This window comes from Chiloscyllium punctatum, chromosome 48, assembly GCF_047496795.1.
Source record: "Chiloscyllium punctatum isolate Juve2018m chromosome 48, sChiPun1.3, whole genome shotgun sequence".
NCBI lineage: Eukaryota > Metazoa > Chordata > Chondrichthyes > Orectolobiformes > Hemiscylliidae > Chiloscyllium > Chiloscyllium punctatum.
Window position 1 is genome coordinate 61,881,343 of NC_092786.1, and position 20,405 is coordinate 61,901,747.

Consider the following 20,405-nt stretch of genomic DNA (forward strand, 5'->3'; position numbering starts at 1 on the left):
TGTAATTGAGTGCGTACATGGGTTTTGAAGGGATATAGTTTAAACTACATAGTAGTTGATTAGAAGTGCTTTCTTCTCTCTGTTATTTATTAAAGTTAAGTGTGCTACAATAAAGACATTTATTTTACTCTACTGATGAAACCCGGTGTGAATTGATTTTGTCCAGAGCAGTAGTCAATCAGGAAAATTGGTTAGTTTGGTGTCTCATGGGGATGTTGTATAACTTGCGAAAGCTGAGAGAACAAAAGAGCTCAATTATCAGCCCTACCTTCCCAGTGTGAGAAACAAAGCTCACACACCTTAATAATTGCAGTCCGAGACAAAATCTGAATCAGCAGTGTCCTTTATTTTACACTTGCAAGTGGGTGAGATGTCCAGTGCCTATAAGGTAGAGGACATACACACACCAAGTTCAATTCATACATAATATTTATATGATTTGATGTCTTTTGTTTTACATTGCTCCTCCCCTGCTTACATCGTCCACTTCCCTAAGACCAGCCCCCATTACCCCTGTTTATCTCTTGCCTTATCCGGCCTTGTCTGTGACAAAATGCTTATTCCTGGCCTCACAAGGCTGTTTGACCTCATCCTGCTGTAGGTCATCGTTAGGCATATTCTTTCTTCATCATTATCTACCCCCTTCATCTGTGCCTTTCCCGAGGCCGTTCTGATCCCTATGACCCTTTTAATTGGGGTTTGTTGCTGTCTTTTTGTAAAAGTGGGAAGCAGATGTTTATACCTACTGTTTGTACAGGCGTATCTAGCTTAACTTCATCCCCTCACAACATCTTATCTATTTGCCCGTAATGTCTACCATTGTTTTACTGGCACATCTCATTCTGACATACAATTTTAGCTAATACAAAAACAATTATATATTTCCTCCACATAGTTTCCATTCTTGTTGACTCAGCTCGTGGCTAAAACAATTACACACTGGTGTGAGTTCATTTTACTTTGTAAAATGGAATTGCAGAATTGCAGAAGTAACATTAATTTACCCATATCCCACACCAGTTACATCATGACACCAAGTTGACGAGGTCAGGACAACATACAGAGCAAGAGAATAGCATTTTCAAATAGCTGGGGAGAGGGCACAGGGACAATGGGCCAAATGGCCTCCTGCTGTTGCGGTGTCATTGTATGATTAACTCAGCAGGTGCACTTACCTAATTATGAAGAGTCAGCTCCAGCAATTACAAATCCACCTTCCTTCAGGTCACTGATATTCATCAGCAAAATGACCAGCAGCTAGTTGATAGGAATATTCATTCTTACACAATTCAGAGGAAAGAATTTGGAAGAGTTTTGCAAATGCCCAAGAACTGGTTCTGAGATTCTCCAGGATATTTAGTGAATGCCTGGTGAAAATAGTCACAATGATCTGCTTCCTCTAACCTCAGTAATGGCACCAGTACCCCATGAATTGAAAACTCTTTCCCTACGTCTATCTTTGAATCACATATTCAGCTCTCTGTTCTTAGTTACCCAATGCCTTTTTTTGTGGATCAGGTAGCAATCCAGAGATTATCACCTTAATATTTAAGCTTTCTAAAATAAAAATTAGCCTCTTGCTGCTTCTGCTTAGGTCCAACTAGTTTCAGCTTCCATCATAAGGTCAGAAGTGGTCATATTCTCTAATGGTTGGACAACATTCAGCACCATTCACGACTCCTCAGCCACTAAAACAGACCATGTTCAAACAAGCTCTGGACAATATCCAAGTTTAGGTTAAAAAGTGGCAATGAATATTCACAACTCAAACACCAAATACTGACCATCTCCAAAAAGACAGAATCCAATCATCCCCACTCATGTTCAATGATTTTAAAATCACTGAATAGCTCACCATCAACATCCTGGGGTTTCCATTGATGAGAAACTCAACTGAACAAACCATGTAAAATGCTGTGGTTAGAAGAGCAGGTCCAAGGCAAGGAATATGCTGGGGAATTCACCTCCTGACTTCCCAAAGACTGCCCACAATCTACAACACAGAAGTCAGGAGCATGAAGGAATACTCCTCACTTGCCTTGGATGGGTGCAGCTCTGACAGCACAAGCAACTTGACACCATCCAGCACAAACAACCTTGCTTGATGGGCACCACATCCGCTCCCTCCAGCACCCACACTCAGTGGTAGCAATATGTTCAACATGCATTGCAGAAATACACCAAAGATCCTTCAATAGCACCTTCCAAACATGTGACCACTATGATCTTGAAGGCAAAGGCAACAGATACATAAGAATACCACCACCTGCAAATTTCCATCCAAGAAATTAAAGTATTAATCCAATTCCTTTTAGAAGGTTTTTCCTGAACCAGCTTCCCCACACTTTCAGGCAGCACATTCCAGATTATAATTTCATAGAATACCTACAGTGTGGAAAGAGGCCATTCAGCCCATTGAGTGTGCACTGACTCTCCGAAAAGCAACCCATCCATACTCAGCCCCCAACCCTACCCCTGTAATCCTGCATTTCCCATGACTAATCCACTAAGTCTGCACTTCCCTGGACACTATGAGATAATTTAAAATGGCCAATCCACCCTAACCTGCACATCTTTGGAGCACCCAGGGGAAATCCATGCAGACACGGGGAGAATGTGCAAACTCCACACAGATAGTGGAATCAAACCTGGGTCCGTGGCACTGAAGCAGCTAACCATTGAGTCTCCGTGCCTACTTACATGAAAATAAACTTCTCATTTCAAATCTGGCTGTTAATTTCCAAAAATCTCTGACCCTTCTATCAATCAAACAATTTCTACCCTACTTATTTCCTTGGTTAAAAAAAACCTTCATAATTCTGAACACTTCTGTGAAATTCACCTTCCCTTCTCTAAGCAGAAGAATCCCAGCTTCTCAAGTCTCCTCACTGAGTTGAAGTTCTTCATCCCGAGGACAAATTCTGTAAATTGCATCAGCAGCTTCTCAAAGCTCATGACATACCTTAGACTGGGATAACCAGGGAGGACAGAATACTCCAGGTGAGTATGACTTGTGTTTATAAAGGCTTAGCAAACTTTCTTATTGTCATACTCTATGTCTTTTTATTAGCATGGAATCACTGGCTTTAACAGCATTCCCCAATTCCTCGATAGACCTTTGCCCAATACGCTCACTTTAAACTGTGCCAATGAGCTGACACTCCTCTCCTCAATCCTGTCAAGATGCATCACTTCTAACAAATTACCCGAACACTCCAATTAGGCTGTTGGCTAATCACTTCCTCAGGCAAAACAAAGTTCATTTGAAGCACTGAATACACTTTGATAGAGTCGTAGAGATGTACAGCATGGAAACAGACCCTTCGTTCCAACTTGGCCATGCCAACCACAATTCCTAACTTAATCTAGTCCCATTTGCTAGCACTTGGCCCATATCCCTCTAAATCCTTCCTACTCATGTACCCAGCTAGTTGCCTTTTAAAATGTTGTAATTGTACCAGCCTCTACCACTTCTTCTGGCAGCTCATTCCATACTCGTACCACCCTCTGTGAAAAAGTTACCCCTTAGGTCCCTTTTATATCTTTCCCCTCTCACCCTGAATCTATGCCCTCTAGTTCTAGACTTGCCCAACCCAGGGAAAAGACCATGTCTGTCTATCTTATTCATGCCTCTCATGATTTGATAAACCTTTATGAGGTCACCCTTCAGTCTCCAGTGCTCAAAGGAAAACAGCCCCAGCCTATTCAACCTCCCCCTATTGCTCAAATCCTCCAACCCTGGCAACATCCTTGTAAATCTTTGCTGAACCCTTTCAGGTTTCACAACAAGTTTCACAATAGGAAGACGACCAGAATTACAAGCGATCTTTCAAAAGTGGCCTAACTATTGTCCTGTACAGCCACATGACCTATACTCAATGCTCTGACCAATAAAGGAGAACATATCAAATGCCTTCTTCACAATCCTGTCTACCTGCGACTCCACTTTCAAGGAGCTATGAACCTGCACTCCAAGGTCTCTTTGTTCAGCAACACTCCCTAGGACCGTACCATTAAGTGTATAAGTCCTGCTAAGATTTGCTTTCCCAAAATGCAGCACCTCACATTTATCTAAATTAAATTCCAGTTGCCACTTCTCAGCCCATTGGCCCATCTGGTCCAGATTCTGTTGTAATCTGAGGTAACCCACTTTGCTGTCCACTACACCTCCAATTTTGGTGTCATCTGCAAACTTACTAACTATACTTCTTATGCTCACATTCAAATCATTTATATAAATGACAAAAAGTAGTGGACTCAGCACCAATCCTTGCAGCACTCCAATGGTCACAGGCCTCCAGTTTGAAAAGCAACCCTCCACCACCACCCTCTGTCTTCTACCTTTGAGCCAGTTCTGTATCCAAATGGCTAGTTCCCCCTGTATTCCATGAGATCTAACCTTGCTAGACAGTCTCTCATGAGGAACCTTGTCGAATGCCTTACTGAAGTCCATATAGATCATGTCCATCGGTCTGCGCTCATGAATCCTCTTCATTATTTCTTCAAAAAACTCAATCAAGTTAGTGAAACATGATTTGCCATACACAAAGTCACGATTACTATTCCTAAATTTAATAAATTTAAGGTGAAGGGTGGAAGGTATAGGGGAGATGTCAGGGGTGGGTTCTTTACCCAGAGAGTGGTGGGGGCATGGAATGCGCTGCCCGAGGGAGTGGTAGAGTCAGATTCATTGGCGACCTTTAAGCGGCATTTGGATAGGTACATGGATGGGTGCTTAATCTAGGATAGAAGTTCGGCACAACATCGTGGGCCGAAGGGCCTGTTCTGTGCTGTATTGTTCTATTTAATCAATCCCTGCCTTTCCAAATACATGTAAATCCTGTCCCTCCAGATTTCCACCACTTGCCCACCACCATCGTCAGGCTCACTGATCTATAGTTCCCTGGCTTGTCCTTACCACATTTCTTAAACAGTGGCACCACATTAACCAACCTCCAGTCTTCCAGCACCTCACCTGTGACTACCGATAATCCAAATATCTCAACAAAGGGCGCAGCAATCACTTCCCAAGCTTCAGAGTTCTAGGGTTCACCTGATCAGGCCTTGGGATTTATCCACTTTTACGCGTTTCAGGACATATAGCACTACCTCCACTGTCATCTAGACATTTTTCAAGATGTCACTATCTATTCCCCCACATTCTATATCTTCCATGCCCTTTTCCATTATGCAAAACTCATTTACTATGTCCATCTCCTGCAGTTCCACACAAAAGGCCACCTTGTTGATCTGATTACTCCCTAGTTCCCCTTTTGTCCTTATTGCATTTGTAAAAACCCTTTGGATTCTCCTTAACCTTTCATGTCTGCTCTTTGCCCTCCTGATTTCCCCCTTAAGTATACTCCTACTGCCTTTATACTGTTGTATACTATACACTCGATCTATCCTGTCTATACTTGACATAGGCTTCCTTCTTTTTCTTAACCAAAGCCTCAACTTCTCTAGCTATCCAGCATTCCTGATATCTACCAGCCTTTCCTTTCACCCTGACAGGAATATACTCTCTCTGGACTCTTGTTATCTCATCTCTGAAGGCTTCACATTTTCCAGCTGTCCCTTTACGTGCGAACATCTGCCTCCAATCAGTTTTTAAAAGTTCTTGCCTAACACCGCCAAAATTAGCCTTCCTCCAATTTAGAACTTCAGCTGTTAGATCTGGTCTATCCTTCTCCATCACTATTTTAAAAACGAATAGAATTATGGTCACTGGCCCCAAAGTGCTCTCCCACTAACACCTCAGTCACCTGCCCTGCCTTATTTCCCAAGAGTAGGTCAAGTTTTGCACCTTCTCTAGTAGGTACATCCATATACAGAAAATTGTCTTGTACACACTTAAATTCCTCTCCATCTAAAGCCTTAACACTATGACAGTCCCAGTCTATGTTTGGAAAGTTAAAATCCCCTACTATAACCACTATTATTCTTACAGATAACTGAAATCTCCTTACAAATTTGTTTCTCAGTTTCCTGCTGACTATTCTGTGGTCTATAATACAAACCCAATAAGGTGCTCATCCTTTTCTTATTTCTCAGTTTACACAAATAACTTCCCTGGGATGTATTCCTAGGTATATCCTCCCTCAACACAGCTGTAATGCTATCCCTTATCAAAAATGCCACTCCTCCCCTCTTGCCTCCCTTTCTATCCTTCCTGTAGCATTGTATCCTGGAACATTAAGCTGCCAGTCCTGTCCATCCCTGAGCCACGTTTCTGTAATTGCTATGATATCTTAGTCCCATGTTCTTAATCACGTCCTGAGTACATCTGCCTTCCCTGTTGGGCCTCTTGCATTGAAATAGTTTAATTTATCAGTCCTACCTTGTTCTCTGCTTTGTTGCTGCCTGACTGTTTGACTTGCTCCCTTTCCCAACTGTAGCAGTCTCAGACTAATCACTTTCCTCACTATTTCTCTGCACTCGGCCTTCCCTCCACCAACCCCACCCCACCCCACCTTACTAGTTTCAATCCTCCCAAGCAGCTCTAGCAGATCTCCCTGCCAGTGTATTAGTTATTGTACAATTCAGGTGCAATCAGTCCTTCTTGTACAAATGTAAGATTTGCTGCAATGGTATTTTAGAACTTCTAAGCAACTTGTTTAACAATAAGTTGAACCAATTTTTTGAAGTAATTTAATTTTATGGTTTTTACCAGCAAAATGTTTTCACAAACGGAGACATGGAACACAAACAATAAAGTTTAGGAATATTACCAGCTTACACTTGCTGCTCAAACATACTTCAAATCGCTCAAAGGAAAACAGTTTGAATATCTGTTTACTGGATTATCAACCACAGAGTTCCAAAAGCAGCCAATTCTAGAACTTGAAGATATGATTATGAATCACAGTGAGTGTACATAAGCTTACCAGTGACAGTGCAGGAAGCAACATTAACAGACACAGTGACTGCAAAACAGACAATCAAACTGTGGCAGATGCTGGAGATCTGTTGGGGGTGTGTGCGTGCATGTGGGTGTCTTAACATTTCAAGTTCATAACCTCTCATCCAAACTTGTCAAGTTAATAACTTTTCTAATGAATGTTTCTCTCCCTCCAGGCTCTGCCTTTCCTGCTGTGCATTTGCAGTATTTTCTGTTCAAATCAGATCTAGCAACTCAAGACTGGGCAGCCATGAGGTGCTGTGGGCTCTCAGCAGTAAAGCAATCTCATTGTCCACCATATCCTTCACTCTGCTACTACCATCAAGCCAGGGGATTGGCCCTGGTTCAATGGATGCTGCTGGAAGGTATGTCAGAGCAGATGAATCCATAAACGAGATGTGAAGCTGGGGAAACTACCAGACAGCAAGTGATAGACGAATCTAAGCGATTCCATAACCAACAGATCAAATTTAAGTTCAGTCTGACATCCAGCTGTGAATGCTGGCAGACAAATACACAAATCACTGGAGAAGTAAGCTCCATGAACATCCCCAACTTTAATCAACTAAGATACTGCAATGAGTAACAACTCCTGATTCCACGAAACCTGTCCACCATCCACAAGGCACAAGTCACGAGTGTGATGGAATACTCCCCACTTGCCCTGGATGGGTGCAGCTCCAACAACACTCAAGCAGCTTGACATCCAGGGCAAAGCAGCCCACTTGATTGGCATCACCTCCACGAACATTCACTGTCTCCACCATAAGTACGTACCATCTACAAAATGCATTTGAGAAATTCATCAAGGTTCCTTACACAGTACTTACGAAAGCCACGACCACCTCCATCTAGAAGGACAAAGGCTGCAGATACATGGGAACACTGCCACCTGCAAGTACCTCTCCATGCAACTCATCATCCTGACATCCCATGTAAGAACAGGTATGAATAGATGTACAGCACAGACACAGATCCTTTGGTCCAATTCGCCGATGTTGACCTGATATCCTACAATAATCTAGTCCGGTTCGCCAACTTTTGGCCCAAATCCCTTTAAACCCTTCCTATTCGTATACCTAACCAGATGTCTTTTAAATGATGTAATTGCACCAACTTCCTCCACCACTTCTTCTGGCAGCTCATTCTGTAAAAGCACCACACTCTGCGTGAAAAGATTGCCCCTTAGGTCCCTTTTAAAGCTTTCTCCTCTCACCTTAAACTCTTTCCAAAGCGGGAAAATGGAGGACTGGGAAGCTTTTAAAGAACAACAGAGGATTACTAAGAAGGAAATAAGCAGAGAAAAAATGAGGTACAAAGGTAAAACTAGCCAAAAATATAAAAGGAGGATAGTGAAAGCTTTTTTAGGTATGTGAAAGGCAAAAAAATGGTTAAGACTAAAATTGGGCCCTTGAAGATAGAAACAGGGGAATATATTATGGGGAACAAAGAAATGGCAGAAGAATTGAATTGGTACTTCAGATCTGTGTTCACTGGGGAAGACACAAGCAATCTTCCTGAGGTAACAGTGGCTGAAGGACCCGAACTGAAGGGAATTTATATTTGCCAGGAATTGGTGTTGGAGAGACTGTTAGGTCTGAAGGTTGATAAGTCCCCGGGGCCTGATGGTCTACATCCCAGGGTACTGAAGGAGGTGGCTCGAGAAATCGTGGATGCGTTGGTGATTTATTTTCCAGAGTTTGATAGATTCGGGATCAGTTCCTGCGGATTGGAGGGTGGCTAATGTCGTACCACTTTTTAAGAAAGATGGGAGAGAGAAAGCAGGAATTTATAGACCGGTTAGTCTGACCTCAGTGGTGGGAAAGATGCTGGAGTCTATTATAAAGGATGAAATTACGACACATCTGGATAGTAGTAACAGGATAGGTCAGAGTCAGCATGGATTTATGAAGGGGAAATCACGCTTGACTAATCTTCTGGAATTGTTTTGAGGAAGTAACTCTGAAGATGGACGAGGGAGACCCAGTAGATGTAGTGTACCTGGTCTTTCAGAAAGCTTTTGATAAAGTCCCGCACAGGAGGTTAGTCAGCAAAATTAGGGCGCATGGTATTGGGGGCAAAGTACTAACTTGGATTGAAAGTTGGTTGGCTGATAGGAAACAAAGAGTAGTGATAAACGGCTCCATTTCGGAATGGCAGGCAGTGACCAGTGGGGTACCACGGGGATCAGTGCTGGGACCGCAGCTTTTTACAATATATGTTAATGATACAGAAGATGGTATTAGTAATAACCTTAGCAAATTTGCTGATGATACTAAGCAGGGTGTAATGTGAGGAGGATGTTAGAAGATTACAGGGTAACCTGGACAGGTTAGGTGAGTGGTCAGATGCATGGCAGATGCAGTTTAATGTGGATAAATGTATGGTTATCCACTTTGGTGGCAAGAACAGGAAGGCAGATTACTACCTAAATGGAATCAATTTAGGTAAAGGGGCAGTACAAAGAGATCTGGGTGTTCTTGTACACCAATGAAGGTTAGCATGCAGGTACAGCAGGTAGTGAAGGCGGCTAATAGCATGCTGGCCTTCATAACAAGAGGGATTGAGTATAGAAGCAAAGAGGTTTTTCTGCAGCTATACAGGGCCCTGGTGAGACCACATCTGGAGTACTGTGTGCAGTTCTGGTCTCCAAATTTGAGGAAAGACATTCTGGCTATTGAGGGAGTGCAGCGTAGGTTCACGAGGTCAATTCCTGGAATGGTGGAACTACCTTACGCTGAAAGACTGGAGCGACTGGGCTTGTATACCCTTGAGTTTAGAAGACTGAGAGGGGATCTGATTGAGACATATAAGATTATTAAAGGATCGGACACTCTGGAGGCAGGAAACATGTTTCCGCTGATAGCTGAGTGCCAAACCAGAGGATGCAGCTTAAAAATACAGGGTAGACCATTTAGGACAGAGATGAGGAGAAACTTCTTCACCCAGAGAGTGGTGGCTGTGTGGAATGCTCTGCCCCAGAGGGCAATAGAGGCCCAGTCTCTGGATTCATTTAAGAAAGAGTTGGATAGAGCTCTCAAGGATAGTGGAATCAAGGGTTATGGAGACAAGGCAGGAACAGGATACTGATTAAGGATGATCAGCCATGATCATATTGAATGGTGGTGCAGGCTGGAAGGGCAGAATGGCCTACTCCTGCACCTATTGTCTACTCATTTAGAAATCATTGAGCATCAAAACGTGCAGTGGTAGACATTATGAATATGAAGCAGCAGTGTGTGTGTCAGTGAGTCCTAGGACCAAATATTTCTGTATTAATTTCATGGTGATACTCATCACATTTACCCATTCCACACTCAAATTGTACACTGCTCCCACTGTGAGAATTGCACTTTCCTCCCAATCCAGTCTAATTAATTTTACCAACTCCAGTTACACAGAGTACTTGGTGCGTCCTGCAACTATCAGAGTGCATTCAGGTTCAGAGGTCAGGCACTCAGAATCTAGGTAACCTTCAGACTGTAGCCGTTCCACAGCAAGAGAATAACACCCTCACCTGCAGCATTGGCTAACACCTTGGTGCTGGCTATTGCTCCAGGACTTAGGCTCCTTCCCATGGCTCAGAGGAATGGACAGTGCCCATGCCAGTTATTGAGATTAAAGATGGGACTCACTGAAATTAAATGGTTGCATTTTTCTGAAACATTGACACACTCCCAGATATAGTGCAGAACAGCCAGATTTGGAATAGTATTCTTGCACTGATATAGCTCCTTCAGGATAGAAAACGTTCCAAGGCACAAGGCAAAGTTGGAATAAAAGGGATGAAAGAATGAATATTGAACCACTGTCAGAGATGTGACCAAAAACTGAAATCAAAGCCATGTTTATGAAGGAGTTTTTAAAGGTGGTTATGAGAGTTAGTTCAGAGAGAAATGGCCAAAGGTCAAATCTCTGGAAACTTAACTGCTCTGCTGTTTTTTCCAGCCTCAGCCCTTTGAGATTCCAATCCAAGGGAAGTCTATAAAATTATGAGAGATGGATTGGGTGGATATTCGGAGTCTATTTCACAGGATGGAAATGCCAAATACTAGGGAGGCATTGGTTCAAGGTGAGGAGGAGGTGAGCGATGGAAGTTTTGTTTTAAACACAGAGGGTGGTAAATGCCTGCAACATGCTGCCAGGGAAGGTGGTAAAGCAGATAAAGTAGCAATATTTAAGTGGCATTTAGACAGAGACATGAATAGGCAGAGAACAGAGGATACAGGTAGGATTAGTTTAGAATGGCATCATGGTGAGCACAGACATGGTGGGCCAAAGGGCCTGGTCCCTATGCTGTACTGTTCTAATACTCTACCAACTGCCTGTTTGAATTGCCACTATCTTGACTCACATGGCAATCCTCTGGAGACAGCACTGTGAATGACAAGCAACATGTTCCAGCTCACTGCAGATTCATTTTCAGAAATTAGCTAGGAGGTGTGTTTAGTTTCTTCAGTTCAGCTTGGCATAGTCTCCAGACAGTCCGATTAAAAGCTGGAATTGTCAGCAAGGATACTGCCAGGGTTGGAGAGTTTGAGCTATTCTGAGAGGCTGGATAGGCAGGGGCTGTCTTCAGAGTGTCAGAGGCTGAAGGGTGACCTAATAGAGGTTTATAAAATCATGAGGGGCATGGATAAAGTAAATAGACTAGCTTTTTTTCCCTGGGTTGGGGGGAGTCCAGAATTAGAGGGCATAGGTTTAGGGTGAAAGGGGAAGATTTAGAAGGACCTAAGAGACAGCTTTTTCACACAGAAGGTGGTGCATGTATGGAATGAGCTGCCAGATGTGGTGGACGAGGCTGGCACAATTACAATACTTCAAAGGCATTTGGATGAGTATATGAATAGGAAGGGTTTGGAGGGATATGGGCCAAGCGCTTACAGGTGGCATCTCCTACATTTCAACTTCCTCCCTGAACTCCCTTTGCAGGACCTCATCTGTCTGCCAAGTCTTTCGCATATGGGCCACAACTCCCTCTTTGGAATATCCTGTGCCTGTTCAGAGACATCGTTGACCCTGAGTTCATCCTGAAGTCTCATTTGCAGGCACAGAAATAACTATCTATGCTCCTGACTGTACAATCCCCATCACTACCACTTGGTGTACAATAGTGCCAGTTGTGCTACCACTGACCTGGCTGCTTACCCTTGAGATTCCCCCTCGAACCTCCAGTATACCTGTTAAGGAGGGAAATGGCCACGGGGACTTCTGCACTGCCTGCCCACACTTCTCTTTCTGTGGAGTCCTTACTGGTGGTGTGACCAGCTCACTAAACAAGCTATCCACAACTATTCAAGCTCCTGTCACTGCTCAGACTGACCCAGGTTATGCAACATTCTGCTGGTAGTCCTCCATGAGTGTTTTATTTTTATGCACGTTGTGGCTTCTATATTTACCAGGATCTCTTTACTGTTAGAACGAGATAAGCATCTCCCAGGATCTAGCTCACCATAAACTGCTGCACCTAAACTACAAACAGAACCCAATTGATTATTCTCAAATCAAGGCCACACATCACCTTGACATTGCCAACAAATGGAGATTTAGGAGAATATGTCACCAAATCCTGTTTCAAGCTCCCTTTCAGTACAGTTGGTCCTCAACAATGAGAGCACCAAAATGTCAAGGAGTCTCGTTTTTTCCCTTCCCATTTATTTCTCTCTGTTCACTGCCCCTCTATTTTGCTCCATTCTCTGTACTTATTCTGTGTTGCTTTATATTTGGCCTTGTAGTGATCAGGCTACTGTTTAAATGCCCTTCCTTTGTGCAGGTTGGTTCTGAAGCAACAGCAAGTCTAACCTAGAGTTGAAGAAGTTAAGGGTTAATATTAATAACACTGGAGTCACATGGATTGACATGTCTGAATTCGGTGGAACAGGGAATCAGAATACACAATGTTTTTGGGGGGGGGGGGGGGTTCCCAGAATTTCACATTTAAACTGCTCCACAGCAGTGGGAATGCAGCTCTTAAAAGTCACTAATGACATTCTGCGCAACTGCGACAGAGTAAACTTTCTCTCATCTTTCTCGACCCATCTGCCTTCGACAGGATTGACAACACCATCCTCCTCCAACACCTCTCCACTGTTATCCAATTGGCAGGGACTGCTCTCACTCAGGTCCAGTTTAATTGTAGCCACAGAATGTCTTGCAATGACTTCTCTTTGTGCTCTTTCTCACCATTACCAATGATGGCCCTTGGGATGCATCCTTGACCCTTCCTATTTATCAGCTACACATGGTCCCTCAAGAACTTTGTCAAAGGTGGAGTGTTGGTTTTCAAACAGACACTAACCCTACTCTGCTCGAGATGATCACCTCCTTCCACCAGCTCCAAATCAGCAGGTTGCTTACAGAGTATCCACAACCCAAAGAGTTGAAATTACCTCTTAATAAACCTTAGGAAGACTGGAACCAAATTTCAGTTCCTGCTCCAAAATCCGTCCCTTGGTCATAGAGCCCTACAGCACAGAGACAAGCCTTTTGGCCCAAACGGGTCCAGGCCGACCCCATCCATGCTAACCCCATTTCCCTGCCCTTGGCCCATATCCTTCTAAACCCTTCCTATCCATATAATTGTCCAAATGCCTTTTAAATACTGTTAACGTACCTGCCTCAACCATTTCCACTGGCAGCTCATCTCATATGCTTACCACCCACTGTGTAAAAAGGTTACCCCTCAGTTCCCTTTTATTCTTTCCCCTCTAACCTTAAACTGATGCCCCTAGTCCTCGATTCCCCACTCTCGGAGAAAGACTAAGTGTGTTCATTTTATCCATGCCTCTCACGATCTTCTCCACTTATTTAAGATCCCTTCTCAGTATCCTACCCTCTAAAGAAAACAAAAGCCTTAGCTTGTCCAACCTCTACCTATAACTCAGACCCTGAGCCCTGACAACATCCTTGTAAATGTTCTGGCAACAGTCTCAAGTTAAACCAGTCTCTTTGCAACCTCAATGTCCCATTTGCCCCAGAGATAAAGCATCTGTCAGACCATCTACCATGAGGTTACACTGTTGTCTGTAAGTTGTTATAAATTGAAAAAGTGTAATTTGTTTTTGAAAGAAGGGCCACTAGAAACAACTGAGAGCCAGTGCCAATATAGTAAAAAAACATAAGCTAATTTAGGATAAAGGAAGGAGAGTAAAGGTAATGTAACTGAAATAAGTTGAAGACTAAGACAACGCAGGGGAGCTCAGTCCTGGCTGTAGCACGGACTGCAGCATATGGAAAATCTTTGACACTGCCAGCAGCGTGGATGACCGTTTCTGCAGGAAGTGCTGCAGGTTTAATTAGCTGGAGTGTCAGTTGAAGGCACAGCAGTGCACCCATGAGGCTCAGAGTTATGTGAAGAGCATGGACACGCCACAGGTTAAGAAAGTGTAATCAGAAGGGAATAGGTGATCATCATGGGTAAAGAGGGAAGCAAGTATGTAGACAGGAAAGCCTTAGAGAACATCTCACTCAGGAAAAGATTGTGCGCGCTTTAACAGTGGGAGTGCAGTCACAGCACAGTTGGCGCAGATAGGACTAAGAGATACCCAGTGAGAGGTACAGACCAGTGTTCCTATGGCAGCAGATGTGATTCCAGGACAGTGTATTACTTTCCTAGGGCTGGGCCCAGAATGTCACTGAATGGCTGCAGGTCATTGTGGAGGGGACAGAGCAAACAGCCAGAGATTATAGTTCACATTAGGGCAACAACATAGCTTTAAAAAAAAGTGGGACTTAGGGATCTAGGTAGCAGATTAAAAAGCAGGACCTTTAGGGATTTAATCTCTGCATTAATCCCAGTGCTGTGTGCTAATGAGTATCAGAATAGACAAATATAAAGGATTACTGCATGGCTGAAGAGTTGCAGCAGGAAGGAGTGCTTTAGATTCCTGGATCACTGGTTTTGTTTCTGGGAAATAAGGGACATGTACAGATCCAAGGGTGGCACCTAAACATGGGTTCAGTGTGGGGGTGGGGTGGGGTGGGGTGGCGGGGGGGGGGGGGGGGGGGGCGGCATCTTGCTAGTGCAGATTAGTGGGGTTTAAAGCAATTTGACAGGGGAATGGGATATGGAATGGAGATAGTGAGGGTTGATGCACAGTCACATAGAAGCAGCAAGCACATTCAGAAGGCAGTACAGAGTCAAGTCACAAGGGAGCATGGAAAGGCTGGATGGAATTTATTTTAATGCAAGGAGTCTTGTAAGGAAGGGAGAGGAGTGGAGTGTGCTGATTAATACAAGGGATGTGATATCATTGTAGTCATGGTGATATGGTTGAGGGAGGGACAGGACTGGGAGCTCAATATTCCAGGGTTTAGAATTTTTAGGCAAGACAGGGAGGGGTGTAGCATTATGGAGGTGGTGTTCAATATTGATCAAGGAGTCAATTACTGCAGTAAGGAGGGATGATGTCTTAGAAGATTCCTCCACTGTAGCCACATCAGTAGAATTTAAAAACAATATATAAGGGGGCAATCACATTTGTGGAGATGAAATATAAAAACCCCCAGTTAGAAAGGGATATAAAGAGAGGTTTGTAGGTAAATCTTGTGTAAAATTAATAGGGCTATAAAAGAAAGATATTTCAACTTTCCCAGTATTAACTGGGATAGACAGTGTTAAAGACTTAGAGGGGGCTGAACTGTATCCAGGAAAGCTTTTTTTAAGCCAGTTCATAGAAAGTCCTACAAGAGTGGGAATGGTGCTGAACCTAATTTTTGGTAAAGAATCCAGGCAACTAACAGATGTGTCAGTGGGGGAGCATTCTGGCGACAAGGATCATAACTTGATGTGATTTAAGGTAATTATGAATAAAGACAAAGAAATAATGGTTCTAAATTGAGGAAAGGCTGATTTTAATAAGACAGGATCTGGCCAAAGTGGACTGAGCAGTATCTTGCAGAAAGACCCACAGCAGAGCAATGGGAGTCATTCAACAGGAGAACTGAGAATATGCAGGGCCACCACGTTCCGACAAAACGTGAAGGCACGGGGTAACCAATAATTCCCGAGAGGCCTGGAATGGCAAGGAACGTACAGCATTGAATAAGAAAAAGCATGGAAACTTATGGTAGACAGTGAAGGCTCAAAACAGCAGAAGCCACAGAATAGAAAGGAAAAGGGGTTGTTTAAAAAAGAAATTAAGAGAGCAAAGAAGGGCCAGAAAATACACTGATAACATTAAGAAAACTCCAAGTGTATTTTGTAAGTATATTAGGGACTAAGATAATCAAGGCTCGGCCCTTTAGAGACCAAAGTAGCAATCTGTGTGTGGAGCTATAAGACATAATTGAGGTTTTTAATTAGTACTTTACATCTATATTCACTGTAGAAAAGGATGATGTAGATCCAGAAATCAGGGAGAAGGGCCATCATATCTGAATAAATTATCATTGAGAGGGAGGAGGGATTAGTGATTTTGGCAGGTTTGAAAGTGAGTGAATCCCCAGACCCAGATGATATGTTTCTGAAGCTACTGTGGGAAACAAGGGAGGAAACTGCAACTGCTCTGACATTCATTTTCAAATCCTCTCTGGCCACAGGAGTGCCAGAGACAAAAGCAAAACTTCAGATGCTAGAATCCAAGTGGACAACCAGGACCATAAGACCATAAGACATAGGAGCGGAAGTAAGGCCATTCGGCCCATCGAGTCCACTCCGCCATTCAATCATGGCTGATGGGCATTTCAACTCCACTTACCCACATTCTCCCCGTAGCCCTTAATTTCTTGTGACATCAAGAATTTATCAATCTCTGCCTTGAAGACATTTAGCGTCCCAGCCTCCACTGCACTCTGCAGCAATGAATCCCACAGGCCCACCACTCTCTGGCTGAAGAAATGTCTCCGCATTTCTGTTCTGAATTTACCCCCTCTAATTCTAAGGCTGTGCCCACGGGTCCTAGTCTCCTCAAATAACGGAAACAATTTCCTAGTGTCCACCCTCTCCAAGCCATGTATTATCTTGTAAGTTTCTATTAGATCTCCCCTTAATCTTCTAAACTCCAATGAATACAATCCCAGGATCCTCAGCCATTCCTCATATATTAGACCTACCATTCCAGGGATCATCCGTGTGAATCTCCGCTGGACACGCTCCAGTGCCAGTATGTCCTTCCTGAGGTGTGGGGACCAAAACTGGACACAGTACTCCAAATGGGGCCTAACCAGAGCTTTATAAAGTCTCATCCACCAGGAGGTGGAGAAGTTAACTGTTCAGGTCGAGACCCTTCATCAGGAAACGGTCTTGATATGAAACATTGATTTCTCCACCACCTGATGCTGCCTGGCTTACTGTTCTTCCAGCTTCATGTTAGTCTACACAGGAGTGCCAGAGACTGGAGGATAGCTAATGTAGTACCATTATTCAAGAAGGGTGATAAGGATAAAGTAGCAAACTACAGGCCAGAGGGCCTAACATAATGAGCTGGAAATATTTGGAAGAAAATTCTGAGAACAGAATTAATTACCACTTGGAAGGTCACGGGTTAATAGTCAGATAGTCAGCATGGCTTTGTTAAGATAAATCTAAAATTTGATTTTTGTTTTGAGGTTACTTGCTATAGAGATGAGGGTGGTGCAGTGGATGTAGCCTACGTGGACTTCACTAAGGCTTTTAATATGAGAGACACTGGCAAGAAGCTAAGAACTCATGGGATCCAGGGCAATTTGGCTAATTGGATCCATCACTGGTGTGGCAGGAATAGAGGGGTGATGATTGAAGAATGCTTTTGCAACTGGGAACCTGCGTCTAGTAGTATACCAGAGTGTTTGGTGCTGCATCCTTTGCTGTTTGTTGTGTACATTAATGACCTAGACATGAATGTAGGTTTACCAGTAAGTTCTCAGATGACAAAATAAAAACATTGGTGGTGTAGTAAATAGCAAAGACAAAAAGTCTCAGACTACAGGATGAAATAGATAGGCCAGTCAGACGAGGTGCTGCATTTTGGGAAAGCAAATCTTAGCAGGACTTATGCACTTAATGGTAAGATCCTGGGGAAGTGCTGCTAAACAAAGACCTTGGAGTGCAGGTTCACAGCTCCTTGCAAGTAGAGTCACAGGTAGATAGGTCAGTGAAGAAGGCATTTGGTATGCTTTCCTTTATTGGTCAGAGTATTGAGTACAGGAGTTGGGAGGACATGTTGTGGCTGTACAGGACATTGGTTAGGCCCTGTTGGAATATTGTGTATAATTCTGGTCTCCTTCCTATCAGTAGGATGTTGTGAAATATGAAAGGGTTCAGAAAAGATTTAAGGATGTTGCCAGAGTTTGAGCATTTCAGCTACAGGGAAGAGGTTGAACAGGCTGGGGCTGTTTTCCCTGGAGCATCGGAGGCTGAAGGGTGACCTTATCGAGGTTTATAAATTCATGAGGGGCATGGATAGGATAAATATGTAAAGCCTTTTCGCTGGGATAGGAAAGTTCCAGGACTAGAGGGCATCAGTTTAGGGTGAGAGGGGAAAGATATAAAAGAGACCCAAGGGCAACGTTTTCACGCAGAGGATGGTACTTGTATGGAATGAGCTGCCAGAGGATGTGGTGGAGGCTGGTACAAGTGCAACATTTAAAAGGCATTTGGATGGGTATATGAGTAGGAAGGGTTTGGAGGGATATGGGCCGGGTGCTGGCAGGTCGGGCTAGATTGGGTTGGGATATCTGGTCGGCATGGACGGGTTGGACCGAAGGGTCTGTTTCCGTGCTATGCATCTCTGTGGCTCTATGAGATAGACTAAACAGTGGTAAATGGACTTAAATCCTGAAAAGTGTGGAATGATGACAAAGAATTATTTAGCAGCAAGACAGCTTGGTAGCATGGTTGAATTGGATACTTGTCTTTTTTAGTCAAGGTACTGAATGCAAGAGCAAGGTGGTTTTGATGAAACTGTTTGTGACACTAGTTAGACCACAGCTGAAATTGAGACACACGTTTTGGCTGCCACACAATAGGAAGAATGCAATTGCACGAGAGAGGGTGCAGAGGAGAATCCTCTTTAGGTTACCTACACTGGAGCAATTTAGTGATGAAGAGGTTAATTAAGCATGGATTGTTTTCCTTAGAGCAGAGAAGGCTGAGGGAGGGGCAATCTATTGACACAGTAGATAAGGATTAACTTCTTAGTAGAGGAGTCATTAAACAGGGCACACACAAGGCTTTAGCTAAAGTGCTGGAAAATGGCATGACAATAAATGGGGTTTGGATGATCACTACAGAAATGATAGGCTGAAGGTCCTCTCTCCTTGTTATAAAACCCTGTGACTCAGCACAAACTCAACACCGCAATCCAGAGCAGAGAGCACAGCAAACCTGACCGCCTCCTACCTTACCTGATCCAAACACTTTCTATCCCCACACCCACACACCCTGACCACACCCCAGACCCTCACCCCCCCTACCCCAGACCCTCACCCCCAACACCCCCACACCCTGACCACACCCCAGACCCTCACCCCCCCTACCCCAGACCCTCACCCCCAACACCCCCACACCCTGACCACACCCCAGACCCTCACCCCCCCTACCCCAGACCCTCACCCCCCCTACCCCAGACCCTCACCCCCCCTACCCCAGACCCTCACCCCCAACACCCCCACACCCTGACCACACCCCAGACCCTCACCCCCCCTACCCCAGACCCTCACCCCCCCTACCCCAGACCCTCACCCCCACAACCTGACCACACCCCAAACCCTCACCCCCCCTACCCCAGACCCTCACCCCCAACACCCCCACAACCTGACCACACCCCAGACCCTCACCCCCCCTACCCCAGACCCTCACCCCCACACCCTGACCACACCCCAGACCCTCACCCCCCCTACCCCAGACCCTCACCCCCACACCCTGACCACACCCCAGACCCTCACCCCCCCTACCCCAGACCCTCACCCCCACACCCTGACCACACCCCAGACCCTCACCCCCCCTACCCCAGACCCTCACCCCCACACCCTGACCACACCCCAGACCCTCACCCCCCCTACCCCAGACCCTCACCCCAACACCCCCACAACCTGACCACACCCCAGACCCTCACCCCCCCTACCCCAGACCCTCACCCCCACACCCTGACCACACCCCAGACCCTCACCCCCCCTACCCCAGACCCTCACCCCCCCTACCCCAGACCCTCACCCCCACACCCTGACCACACCCCAGACCCTCACCCCCCCCCTACCCCAGACCCTCACCCCCAACACCCCCTCAGCCCCCTCCATCTTAAAACCAGAGAAAACAAAACCCTGGAGCCGCCGGGAATCGGAATTTAATAAAAACAGAATGTGCTGGAGCTGGAGTAAACACTGACCCCGAAATGACCCCATCACCCCCGGCCTCGACAACAACTTACTCCTTTCACTCCTCCCCGAGAGCCGGGCCTGGGCCTCAATTCACCCCGAGTCCGGATTAGAGCCGGCCCTGAGACTGTCCCTAAACAAGAGCCTCACTCCTTCAGGTAGAGACCGCCGGCCGCTACACGCCCTCCAGCACCTCGGCAGGGCGGGGCCA

The 20,405-nt window shown here is 44.8% G+C and overlaps 1 protein-coding gene across 2 annotated transcripts in view; it reads right to left on the bottom strand.

Annotated features, from left to right (window-relative positions):
* Nucleotides 1–20,405, bottom strand: part of sqor (sulfide quinone oxidoreductase) — a 40,093-nt gene that overhangs the window by 19,675 nt on the left and 13 nt on the right. For both annotated transcript variants that reach the window (XM_072565440.1, XM_072565441.1), the window contains exon 1: nucleotides 20,248–20,405. This exon is cut by the window's right edge and continues 13 nt beyond it. The gene's annotated coding sequence lies outside the window, so the exon portion shown is untranslated. The remainder of the gene's footprint in view (nucleotides 1–20,247) is intronic.